We start from the raw sequence: 13,866 nt of genomic DNA, 5'->3' as shown, positions 1-13,866 counted from the left end.
ACAAAACAAACAGAAGTTTTTTAAAAAAAGTTATAAGGCTGTTAAAGGCTATCACTTGGTTCACAAAAAAATTCCCATTCTCTGTGAGTAAGATAAGGGTTCATGAAAAAGAAGTCTGGAATTCAAGGTCGAGCAGTTTGCATAGAAGCATATGCTGTTTCTTAGTGTTTATGAAATTTGTAGTTATAGTAGTGTCTATGTGTCTCAGTGGAAAACGTTAAGTTTTGGAGTCGGACAATTTGAATTTAAATCCTGATCTTGAATTCATTAGCTGAAAGATTTCAAACTAGTTATGCACTCTGTGTTCCAATTATTCATTCTCACAGACCATGGTGAGGATTAAATGAGACACTATATATAAAGCATCTAACTATTACTAATCAGTAGTATATATAACCCTTATTTTGGAAGACGAATGCTTTTTAGAAGGGAACATTAAAAGTTGGGGGGCTGGGTTTTATTTTTTCTCTGCCTGTCTGTAACAGTCAGGTGCACACAGATTACTGTTTGGTTGAATAACTAGGGACTGGAGCCTAGCAAAGTTTTGACATATGAAACATCACAGTCTACCCCTTATGGACTTGGTGCCCATATACATCTCCTTAAACCATATTTAATAACCAAATAAAGACAATAACAGAGACACACTTCCATCTAAAATGATGTAACTAACTATCCTGTGTACAACTGAAAGTGCTCTAATCTTTCCCCAGAAGAGAATCCAAAGTCCTTGGGTGATGTTCTCTCTTCTCCTTGGTATCCTGTAAATTAAATACAATGGTGCAAAGTTAACTATTATTAATACATCTTATAAGATAAGGGGGTAAGAGAGAAAAGACAAAAATGTTTGCTCTTCATACACACATAAACATGTGCATCACAAAATAAAAAGGCATATTATAACTGTTAACGTCTTAATTTCTGCAATTGGCCACATGGTTTTAGCCACACATAAAGTACCTTCTTCCACAACCCATTCTGTATTCCCTCTACACTCAGCATGCACCTCAGCTAGTCATGATTCTTTGCCTGGTGTGGTGACTCAGACCATCATTCCTGCATTCCTGAAGGGTCTGGACCATTAGCAGTCCTACCTTCATTGGATTGTTGTAGTTTTCCATTGACTTGAATCACAGGACATGGTAGCTCCGAGAGAAAACCTAAGGGAGCTCCTGTATTCCAGATATTCTCCTTTTCACTTCCAATTACAGCCCAATTTCTACTTGGTAATCAAGATCAATCACCCCAGTCAGTAGAGTAATATTGTCTTTGCCTGTTGATTCAGAGGCAGGAGGAGCCCCAAGTGGCCAGGTGGCAGCCTGAACTTCTGTTTCAATGGAATCCTTTTTATGTTTCTTAGTAGAAGAATTTCTTCCTTTGGAACTAAGACTTCTAGACCATCATAGCCTAAGGTCATGGAGATAGAAGGCAAAGATTTTGCTACTGAGTCATTTGCAGTAACAGTGAGTGATACCTCTCCTATTTCTATCTCTTGATTCCTGGACCTGTCAATCCTGGCTATGAGAAAATCAGCACCATATATTGGATGCTGATTTAGACATTAACCACAGCTTTGCAAGGTATTTCCATCTCAATGGGACTGTCACTGAATCTTCAAAAGGCCATCCCAGTGTTCTTTGAAGTATTTGCTTCAGTATAATGGGAAACATGATGGATTTCACAATCCTGGGCCTAGGGCTGCACTTCATTTGCTGTGAAGTGAGTTCCTTGACTGACTGGAAGATACACTGTGTGGAATACAGTGACAGTGGATAAGGCATTCTGTATATCCACAGTTTTGGCAGAACTATTGTGTTCAGGAAAAGCAAATCATATCTGGCATAAGTGTCTGTTGCAGTAAAATGTATAAATTTTTGGCAGTGAGGTGCAGTCATTCCTCAAGGAGACAGGCCCTCCTCTTTATTCAAGGGGTTCTGAGTCTTAAAATTGACTCAAATCTGGGAATTGATTGAGGAGACATGAATCTCTGTTTTGGTGATATAAATTAGATTTCTATTCACTTCACCTAGAAACCTCCACTTATACAAATCAAGTAAGAATTTAATAGACTGCCTATCTATTCCGTTTTTAGGGACACCATGATCAATTAGCCAACATCATAGGCATCAGACAGTCAGATTATTCTTATTACTGCCTTGATTCCACTGTCCATTATGGTAACCATGCCCACTTTGATTTGGTAATTAAGTTGTGTGGCACTTGGACCCTGCCACCCTGGGATCTAATTATCCCCATTTCATTTAGGGATCAGAGTTGGGCAGCAGGCAGCAGCTCCCAAGGTAATTTCTGACCTGCAGAGAAGAGCAATCACAGAGTTCTTCAAGGATGTGGGGTTCCCCTCACAAATTTATTTCTCACATCTGGTGCAAGGATGGTCCCAGGGTGGGTGAGTAAGTCCTTAGAGTAAGTCTTAAATGATGAATCCATTCTGACATTTCAATTTCCCTAGGACTTTGGATACCTTCCTCTACAGCGTAAAAGGGCAGTCCTGGCATTTCCACCTCATTTAATATAAGTTACCTTTTGGTCCACGTTTCAGCAAACCAGCAAACAAACTGATAGAGATTTTCTAACCCCTCAGCTGCAACATTAAATGAAGAAACTCTGCTTAGTGGGCCCATATCAATAAATAAAGTCTGATAAAACTATATATTCCTTACACTGTTATCCCACATCCTTAATATCCATCCTGACACATATTACCCAAATATCTGTCTGTATAAATTGGAAAATCATGCTGTTTTTTGGGTGTGTAGTGTACTTCATTGCAGGTCACACTTTGCATCTCATTCTCTGGAGCCAGTTGGAAATTGAGTCTTATTATAGGTCTAGAAGCAAAAATGAATGGTGGGGATAGTTCCTGAGAGGAATCAAGGGTGTCTTTCAAGGCAACTACCTCAGGCGAGCTCATTATGGCTTCTTCAGGCAAAGCAGGTTGAACCTCCTCAAACAGAAGTAAAATGGCTTCTTCTATTGCCAAAGAAGATTCAGCAGAATTTAGCAGTTCAATGCACCCAGGTTCACTGGGATCTTCTATATGTCCTGATTCTAATTTTCAGGATCTCTTTCCTTCTTAATCAATGGCCTCACCTTAACAGAGGACATCCATAAGGTTGAGAATTCAATCTGCATTGTAATTCAGCCACTCTCAGGATGAGACTGTGGATTTGGTTTTTAGCAATCTCAGCACTGCAGCTACAGGAGATAAAGGTTTCTTTCAGGGAAGGTGTAGAACCTTTCAAGTCATTTGCCCTTTCCCTACTTTCTCCAGTGCAAGTAGGAGCAACCAGCCAAATCCATTATATTCCTTAGGTTGTCCAAAATGTTGTACAATATCAAACACATGGCTACCCAGAACCCTACCTTTTATAGGTATTTGATAGTATCCAATGGTGATATTTTGCCTATCTCTACTGCCACATCATACTGTGGATTATCAGTACCCTCTTTACCACTAGAAATATTCATTAGTGTCTTTTTTGTTTGCTTGTTTGTTTGCGGTACGCGGGCCTCTCACTGTTGTGGCCTCTCCCGTCGCGGAGCACAGGCTCCAGATGCGCAGACTCAGCGGCCATGGCTCACGGGCCCAGCCACTCTGTGGCATGTGGGATCCTCCCGGGCCGGGGCACGAACCCGTGTCCCCTGCATCGGCAGGCGGACTCTCAACCACTGCGCCACCAGGGAAGCCCCCATTAGTGTCTTTAAGTCTAATCAAACTAGATAATTTATTCCAGAAAACTCAGAATCAACTTAGAAACCTCATTCTTAAGATTCTATCCCTCTGAAAACACTTCTACTATAAAAATCTGTACCAGTCAGGGTTTCACAAGAGAAAAAGATCCAGTAGGACACACAGACAGACAGACAGGCACACACACATACACACAAACACACATACTTCTATATCAAGAGATCTATCATAAGGAATTAGCCTTTGCATTCATGAGGGCTGGCAAGGCAACTCTAAAATTCATAGAGTGGCCCATCAGGAAGAGAAGTCCAGAAATTCCTGGGCACAAGCTGAAGCTACAGTCCACAGGTGGAATTTCTTCGTCCTCAGGGAAACATCAGTTATGTTTTTAAGGCCTTTCAACTGATTGGGGGTGGCCCATTCAGATTATTGAATATAATCGCCTTTACTTAAAATCTATTGGTTGTAGAAGTTAGTACATCTATAATATACCATCATGGCAACACCTTTAGTGTTTGCTTGAATGACTGGGGAGTATAGCCTAGCCAAGCTTACATAAAACTGGTCATGGGACTTCCTTGGTGGTGCAGTAATTGGGACTCTGCACTCTCAATGCAGGGGGCCCAGGTTCAATCCCTGGTCAGGGAACTAGATCCCACATACATTCCACAACTAAGAGTTTGCATGGTACAACTAAGGAGCCAGCGAACCACACTAAGGAGCTCTCGAGCTGCAACTAAGGAGACAGACTGCTGCAACTAACGAGCTTGCCTGCCACAACTAAGACCCAATGCAAATAAATTAATTAATTAAAAACAAAACAAAACAAAAAGATTGGTCATCATACTATCCACCAAAGATGTTTTTTAAAAGTAAAATTCTGTTCATGCTTTGCTTCAGTTTTTGTTATCCCTATTTCCAGTGTACTGACATTAAAAAATATATACTGAGATAGAATTTTTAAGCTGAGTCCACAGTCACTGATTGTTATTGATGTGTTCACATCAGCCATGGGTACCACCTTGTGTGTGTCTTGTTTCACAGGCATTAAAATCCACATGGGATCTGGTTCACCTGAGCACTCGGCATGCCCTGGAAGAGCACAGGGTCACCAGAAGAGAATGGAGAGGGAATGGATCTTGGACGTAAGCCCAGTGACCGGTTCATAAGTGTGTATTTCAAAACATTGGGACATTTGTTCTCACTCTCTCTTACTTCCCTCCCCTATCTGAGGGTTTCTTATCTTGCTACTCAGGTGTTATCCCTTTACCCACACCCATGAAAGCCAAGAATTGGTCTTGTGTTCAAAGTCCCCAGGGGATAAATCCACTTCTAGCATCTCTTCTTCCTCTCTACTCCTCACTCCCCAGAGCCTAAAGAATGCTGCATTCTCCTCCTCATTTTTCTCAGGTTCCTGTAGCTGACACACCAGCAGGAATAGAAAGTGCTAGAGGAAGTCAATAAGACACACTAATTCAGTCTCAGCTGAATTGTTTCTAGAACAGTCTATGTTTAATTCCATGCACACATGAATGGCTTAAGCTAGGCTTTGAAGCACATGCCTTATTAAGTACATATATAGAAAACATCTCAAAGTACTAATTTTTGAGCTTTCACTTTTTATCATTTCATTTTTATCATGACCTTTCATCTTCTCAGTAAGAGGCATCTCCATTGCCTTGAAGATAAGTATATCATTAGAGAGAAAATGAAAAGAAGAAACAGTCAATGTTCAGCTTTCTGACTTTCAAAACAGTCTTTTGAGAATCAGAAGGGATGTCTTGAGTGAGATGGGGTGATGTTTTGCCCATAACCATAGAATTAGAAAGAGAATATCGAGTCTTTAGGTCAAGATGGCATCTTTGTTCAAGTCATACAGCAAGAGAGAAAAAATATGTACTTAAAGAGACATGGCTGGACTCAAATAAAAGACAAGGATTTCCCTCATCAAGGAAACGAATAGAAAAGTGAAATGGTGAGCAGAGCAGAGGTACGACTTTTTTGCACTTTGAATGTGAAATAAGCAGTAGTCACAAGGGGTTTTTGTAACTTCCAGGTCAAGAGGACCAGAAGAGTTCCACAGAAGATGATGATGCTTGGATGGACACCTCCACTTAGGAAGGTCTTTTCTTGAGAATAGGGTTCCTAGCAAGCTGAAGCCTGAGAAAGGTGGGGACATAGTCACATCAGCACGACCAGGAGCTGTGAAAACTGGATCATTGATCTGAGCCTGGATCTGCCACGTCCCCAGTGTGACTGCTGGTAATAGAACCTAGCTTCAGATTAGAGTCCAGATGGGCCCCAAAACAAACACACAAGCAAAGTAATTCATTGTAAAGCAAATAAAAAAGGGAAAATAGAACATTTTGTCAAACGAACAGAAGCCAGAGGAAGAGAAAACAGCAATAAAGAAAAAGCATAGTTATCTCAAACCAAAAATAAGGTGACAGAAATAAAACCCACTGGACTCACAGAAGATGTAAATAGATTAGACTTTCATATTAAACATCAGTTTGTAAAATTGAATTTGAAATAGGCTGCTTCCATAAAACAAAAAAAAAATCTAAAACAATACCACGTAGAAAGATTCAAAATAAAGGCATGAAAAACAAAACAAATTCTTAGTAAAAACAAGCGAGTGTAAGAAAAGTAATACCTGACAAAATAAAATTTAAGACATTATTAGGATGAAAAAAGCTACCATATAATTATGGAAAAAAAGCCAATAGGAATCTATGCTGATTATAAATTTATAGGCACTCAACAACATAACCTTTAAGCTTAATAAAAGTAAAACTTGCAGAATTACCAGGAGAAATGAACAAACACAGTAACATTGGAGATTTTAACAAAACTCTATCAAAAATGGATAAATTAAGATGACAAAAATAAGATGCATATAACACATTTAAACCACAAAATTTATAACATCAGTCTATTATATAGTATTGTTTACTCACTGATTAGTAACGTGACTTCTGACATACACCTGTTTTCCTTGTTCTATTTTTCTTTTTTTCACATTCTACACATCATGTTTTTGGATAAAAAAAAAAACATGTACTGAAATGTTAAAAACTTTCATGAGAATTATAAACACTGAATTTATTATCACGATATGGTGGAATCTGCAAGGGAGAGGTGAATTTTAAGATCTGAAGGAAGAAAAACTTAGGAAAAGCCAAGCTAGAGGAACATTGCCTGGGATGGGATGTGTGGTGTAAGAGTTCCCAAGGGAACCACAGGAAATACTTGGAATCAGCACTAGGAGAGATCCATGCCCGGCTAGTGTCCAGCCCTGAGAGCTAACTCAAGCCACCATCTTGTATTAACGCTGTGTCTCCCAGGTGGAAGAGCTATAATAGTTGCTCGTCTCTCACTATGGATATTGGAACTTCCATCAGCGATCATCAGCACAGCACCCATAGATATCCTAGTAGTGGAATGCCACTTGTGCTTTGGGACTTTGCTTAACCCTATTTGAATTGCCTGGTGTACACAATACCTTGTGCCAATATTCTGTGACACCTGTAAGCACAGACACAGTACACTGTGACCTCAACAAACAGTAGAATCCTTAATAACCAGAGGAATGGTGGCTTGAAGGGCACAGCCCAGAACTGGTCACTTGCACAGTGGAAACTCCTCCATTACAAAGGGTGCTGAAGATAATTTACTACTCTCAGATGCTACTGTTTACTGGTTACAGTTTTCCTCCTAAGGCTGAAGATAAATGGAACGGACAGTATGAAGAATTTTTTTTTCAGAGAAAAAATAGCTTTCATTGTCAACTCTTTGAAGAGAACACCCTACCTAGAGAGATGTTATCAACTGAAACCTGTCTTTTTTGGGACACACAACCAATTGCTACTTATTTAATAAAAATTCATCTAAAAGAGAGGGATTTTCACTGGGAACTAGGAAAAGATATTTTTGTCTCCTCTTTCATCCATTCTCTCTCCATGTTTTCACAGACTCCTTCATCTGTCTCTCCCTCTACTCTGCACAGCCATATGTAACTACTGATCTCACATACTCAGATGTGAATGAGGCCTTCTCTAGCAGCTTTTGACACCCCTCTTCATACCCTGTGCCCAGCCGTCTACCTTTTAGGAACTGAATGTTTGCATCCCTGCAAAATTTATGTGTTGAAACTCTACCCATGATGTGATGGTATTAGGAGGCACGGCCTTTGGGAGGTAATTAGGGTTAGATGAGCTCGTGGGGGCGGGGCCCTCCTGAGTGGGATTAGTGCCTTTGTGAGAGTCACTGGAGAGCTTGCTTCAACTGCTCTATTCTCCACCATGTGAGGATAACAGGGAGAAGTCTCAGCCTGCAACCCAGAAGAGGATTGTCACCAGAACCTGACCTCACTGGCACCCTCATCTCGGATTTCCAACCTCCAGAACTGTGAGAAATGAATATGTGTTGTTTATAGGACACCTAGTTTCTGGGCATGTTGTTAGAGTAGCCTGAGCTAAGACTCTCTCTGACTTTTTCCCTCTTTTCCTGTTTCCCCCTGTTGCCTTCCCCTCTTCCCAGTTCAAGTAAGGTGTACAACCACCTTCTCCTCCTTCCCTGCCCTTCCCTCCACATTTACTATGTCCTACCCAACACTGCTATGCGCTGTGTGTACAGTGGTGAAAAAAATAGAGACTGGGCCTACCCTCATGAGTCTTATAACCTGATGTGGAAGATTGATAGTTAATAATGAACACAGCTGAATATGTAAATGAAAATTCTGAAATATGTTATAAAAGGAAAGGTTTTTATTCTGTGAAAGAGAGAATATCATGGCAACAGGTTTGATTTGAGGGCCCAGGGAAGGAACGGCCTTGGAGCTGATTCTGAAGGATGATTAGCACAAAAGGAGTTGCCAGGTAAGGAGAAGTGTGCGAGCTTTACAGGCTGAGATGTTAGCAGAGCACTTTTTCCCCAACAGGAAGGGAGGAGAATATCTTTTTTTAGTTTATACACATGGAAGAGAACTTGGTTTATTTGAAATTATGGGAGTCCCAAATTTTCTACTCAGAACGTTTAGAGTGTTTCTGGCATCTAGATTTCATAAAAGAAATCAAAGGTCAGCCAAATTTTCTTGTTTACATATCATTTTTTGCCTTTATATTGTTTCTGTTGAGTACTTCTAGTATCCATATATTGTTTCTTTGCATTTAATATTTTCACTATGTGTTAGAATCGTATATTTAATTACTGTTTCCTGGGTCAGATCTTCATTTCTCTCAGGATATTTTGTCATTGTGTTTGATTAGTTTGACGTGATATCAACTATTTGCTCCTTTCTTCTTTTAAGAAAAAACACTGATTTTTTTCACATTTTTACTCTCCATTTGCTGTTATAAAAGTACAATATATTCTCTCCAACTGTTTTTAGCTTTGACTCATTTTCCTCGAAATTCTGGCAGAAATTCCCAAGTGTTTAATGCAGGATCAATTCTCCTCTTTATGGAATAGCTACCGTTTTCCCTCCAAGAATTGTTGGCCCCACATAGAGCAATGATCTCCAAACTCTTTTTCATCCTGTCCTTAACCCTATGGTCATGATGGACTAGACAATGAATGGGCATCTGTCCAAGCAAGGCTCAATAGAGTTTTTTTTCTCTTAAGAATTTATAACTGGGATTTAGAATGATATTTGGGTTTTAACATCCTATAGATAGTTTCCAACTTTTGGTTCCAGACCCTTCTCAGACCTAACAGGTCACAGAGTCCACAAAAACCCCTGTATCTTACTATTAATTTCTCTTTTTATGTTTATGTTTGTACAATTGTGTTTTTGTAACTTGCGGTCAAAATAGTTTGCCTAAGTCCAGGTATCAGGAGGAATTATTTCGGTCTTCTGAATAGCTGCTCACTCTAACCTACATGTAGAGGATTAGGAAATATTTAAAGAATTTAAAATTGATGAAAGACATTTTTCTGCTTGAACAGCAGAAATTTGAATGCCAGTTGCATATAATGAATACTTACACATTGCGGGTTTGAAAAAGAAAGATAACGGATTTAAAAGGCATTAGGAGACTTTCCTTCATCTCCGTATTGCCTTTGATGTTCATGAAGCCTGTTAAATCTAAATCCCTGTCAGGCAGACAGAGCAAAGCAAGAGGAGTTCTGTTGTTTCCCAAAGCAATGGTCATTTCCACTTGGTCCAGAAGACACGACTTTTTATCAGAAGTTCAGGAATAAAATAAATGTTTTCCTTATTGTATGGAGACATAATCCAAAGACTTTCAGATCAAAGCATACTGAGAGTAGAATAAAGTGATATAGAATGGTTAAGGTAAGATCAGCACTTTCTTAGTACAGTTATTGGTATCTGTGAAGTGTATCTACTGATGTTCAAGTAATCATTCAACTAGAAAGGAATAAGGAAAAAAAAAAAGATAAATCTTGCTTGTGTGGCCAAAAGACAAATCAGAGATGTCTTTAGGGAATTGGGAGCCTTGAGACTCATCATTACTTGTGTATGGAAGGCAAAGTCTTGAAACAGAAGTAAAGCACAGCATAAAAAAAAAACAAAACTAGAACACAGGATAATCCCCATTTTGTGAGTTCGTGTGTTTACACTGACCAAAAGAAGAAGCGAAATAGTTTATTTTTATTTAACAATTTATTAGTAATATTAAATAATAATAAAACTCATTAAAATTTGTGTGACACAAGTTATAGTTCTTAAAGGACAAACAATATTCAAAGGCCTATGCCAGGAGAGAAGACTGAAAATTAATGAGCTAAGATTTCAACTTAAGAAAAAACAAAAACAACAACAACAAAATAAAACTAATTAAACTAAAATAAAGCATTATAAACCTAAAAAAATAGGAGGTAAGTAATAAAACACAGGAATTCTTAAAAAGAAAATAAATGTACTGTAGACAACACCTTATAATCCTCTAACAACCTCTAAGCCTCTAACAGGATATATGAAGAATAAAGGGCATATGTAGAGTAGATAATAAAATGGTAATAGAGATAACTATGGAGAAATGTGCACCAACGTATTGGAAAATTTAATGAAATTGAGGAAAATTCCTAGGAATGTGAATAATTCCAGAAAATAGAAAATTTCAGCTGTCTTACTCTCATCCTACTTACATTTAAAGAAAAATTATACTAAATATCCAAAGAATAGATCATTCTAAATTTAAGAAAAATCTTTCAGAGACTGGAAAGAGAGGGTACTTTGAAATGTATGTCCTGAAGCTAATAAAATCTTGATACCAAAATCAGTGTAGGACAATAAGATAAATGGAAATTATAATTCAATCAGTCATTGACATGGCTTTGATTTCTTCAAAGTCCCCCTCAAAATCAATAAGAAAATTCATTCAGCACTGTAAAACAAAACACAATACATATCAATACATCATGACCAAGTTGGACTTATTACTCATATTTAAAATTATTATGGCATATAACTCTCCATATTAGGACATTGAAAACAGAAAAATATAACAACTTTATAATTGTAATAGATTAAGAAAAATTTTGATAAAATTTTAACATTCATGACAAAATCAGACAAAAAGAAAAAGAAAACCTCTTCATAAAAACATCACTAGAGTAGATCACTGTGTTTTTTTTATGATAGAGTCATATGACAGAATAACTTACAACAGTGAAAACAAATGACGTTGAGAATTACATGCTTATACTTGAATAAATAAACATATGTTATAGAAAAAATTAAATCATAGTATGATTCCATTTATATAACTGCTAAAAATGTTCAAAATTACACACAGTTTAGGTTTATACTATACATAGGTGGTGGAACTCTAAACATAATAAAGGAAATTTTTAGCACAAATTTAGGAGAAGATATTTCTGGAGTGGGGGGAGGAAGGGAGTGTAATTAGGGAGGGGAACACAGGGATTTAAAACTACTATTAATGTTCTATTTCTTAAGCTGGTAACTATTATAAGTTTTCTTAAAACACTACATACACATAATCTGTACTTTTTTGTAATGTAGATTTCACACTAAAATATTTTAAGATAAAATTAAATATGTTGAAAGATTCCATTTACAAAAGCAACAAAAGCATGAAATACATAATAGGAAATGTGCAAGTTTAGTATAAAAAATCTGTTGCATAGCATGTCTTGACTTGAATAGAAATATGTCCTTAAGAAAATAAGATCCAGGGGGCAGACAGCAGAAGCAAGAAGAACTACCCTGTAGCCTGTGGAACAGAAACCACATTCACAGAAAGATAGACAAGATGAAAAGGCAGAGGGCTATGTACCACATGAAGGAACAAGATAAAACCTCAGAAAAACAACTAAATGAAGTGGAGATAGGCAACCTTCCAGAAAAATAATACAGAATACTGATAGTGAAGATGATCCAGGACCTTGGAAAAACAATGGAGGCAAAGATCGAGAAGATGCAAGAAATGTTTAACAAAGACCTAGAAGAATTAAAGAACAAACAAACAGAGATGAACAATACAATAACTGAAATGAAAACTACACTAGAAGGAATCAATAGCAGAATAACTGAGGCAGAAGAACGGATAAGTGACCTGGAAGACAGAACAGTGGAATTCACTGCTGCGGAACAGAATAAAGAAAAAAGAATCAAAAGAAATGAAGACAGCCTAAGAGATCTCTGGGACAGCATTAAATGCACCAACATTTGCATTGTAGGGGTCCCAGAAGGAGGAGAGAGAGAAAGGACCTGAGAAAGTATTTGAAGTGATTATAGTCAAAAACTTCCCTAACATGGGAAAGGAAAATAGCTACCCAAGTCCAGGAAGCACAGAGAGTCCCATACAGGATAAACCCAAGGAGAAACACACCGAGACACATACTAATCAAATAGACAAAAGTTAAAGACAGAGAAAAATTATTAAAAGCAACAAGGGAAAAATGACAAATAACATATGAGAACTCCCATAAATTTAACAGCTGATTTCTCAGCAGAAGCTCTACAAGCCAGAAGGGAGTGGCATGATATACCTAAAGTGATGAAAGGGAAGAACCTACAACCAAGACTACTCTACCCAGCAAGGATCTCATTCAGATTCGATGGAGAAATCAAAAGCTTTACAGACAAGCAAAAGCTAAGAGAATTCAGCACCACCAAACCAGCTCTACAACAAATGCTAAAGGAACTTCTCTAAGTGGGAAACACAAGAGAAGAAAAGGACCTACAAAAACAAACCCATAACAATTAAGAAATAAACTTTAAAATACAGAATGTTACAAGAGACAAAGAAGGACACTACATAATGATCAAGGGATCAATCCAAGAATAAGATATAACAATTATAAATGTATATGCACCCAACATAGGAGCACCTCAATACATAAGGCAACTGCTAACAGCTAAAAAACAGGAAATCGACAGTAACACAATCATAGTGGGGGACTTTAACACCTCACTTACACCTAGACCAGATAGATTTAATTGATACTTCTAGGACATTCCATCCAAAAACAGCAGATTACACTTTCTTCTCATGTGCACATGGAACATTCTCCAGGATAGATGACATCTTGGGTCACAAATCAAGCCTCAGTAAATTTAAGAAAACTGAAATCATATCAACCATCTTTTCTGACCACAACGCTATGAGATTAGAAATGAATTACAGAGAAAGAAGAACAAACAAAACCCAGGTTAGCAGAAGGAAAGAAATCATAAATATCATAGCAGAAATAAATGAAATAGAAACAAAGAAAACAATAGCAAAGATCAATAAAACTAAAGCTGGTTCTTTGAGAAGATAAACAACATTGATAAACCATTAGCCAGACTCATCAAGAAAAAGAGGGAGAGGACTCAATCAGTAAAATTAGAAATGAAAAAGGAGAAATTACAACAGACACCGCAGAAATACAAATCATCCTAAGAGACTACTACAAAGAGGTGAATTCTATCAAACATTTAGAGAAGAGCTAACACATCCTTCTCAAACTCTTCCATAACATTGTGGAGGAAGGAATACTCCAAAACTAATTCTATGGGACCACCATCACTCTGATGCCAAAACCAGACAAAGATACTACAAAAAAAAGAAAATTACAGACCAATATCACTGATGAATATAGATGCAAAAATCCTCAACAAAATACTAGCAAACAGAATCCAACAACATATTAAAAGGATCATACACCATGATCAAGTG

This window comes from Physeter macrocephalus, chromosome 14 (genome assembly GCF_002837175.3).
Source record: "Physeter macrocephalus isolate SW-GA chromosome 14, ASM283717v5, whole genome shotgun sequence".
Lineage (NCBI taxonomy): Eukaryota > Metazoa > Chordata > Mammalia > Artiodactyla > Physeteridae > Physeter > Physeter macrocephalus.
This window is presented reverse-complemented; position numbering follows the sequence as displayed.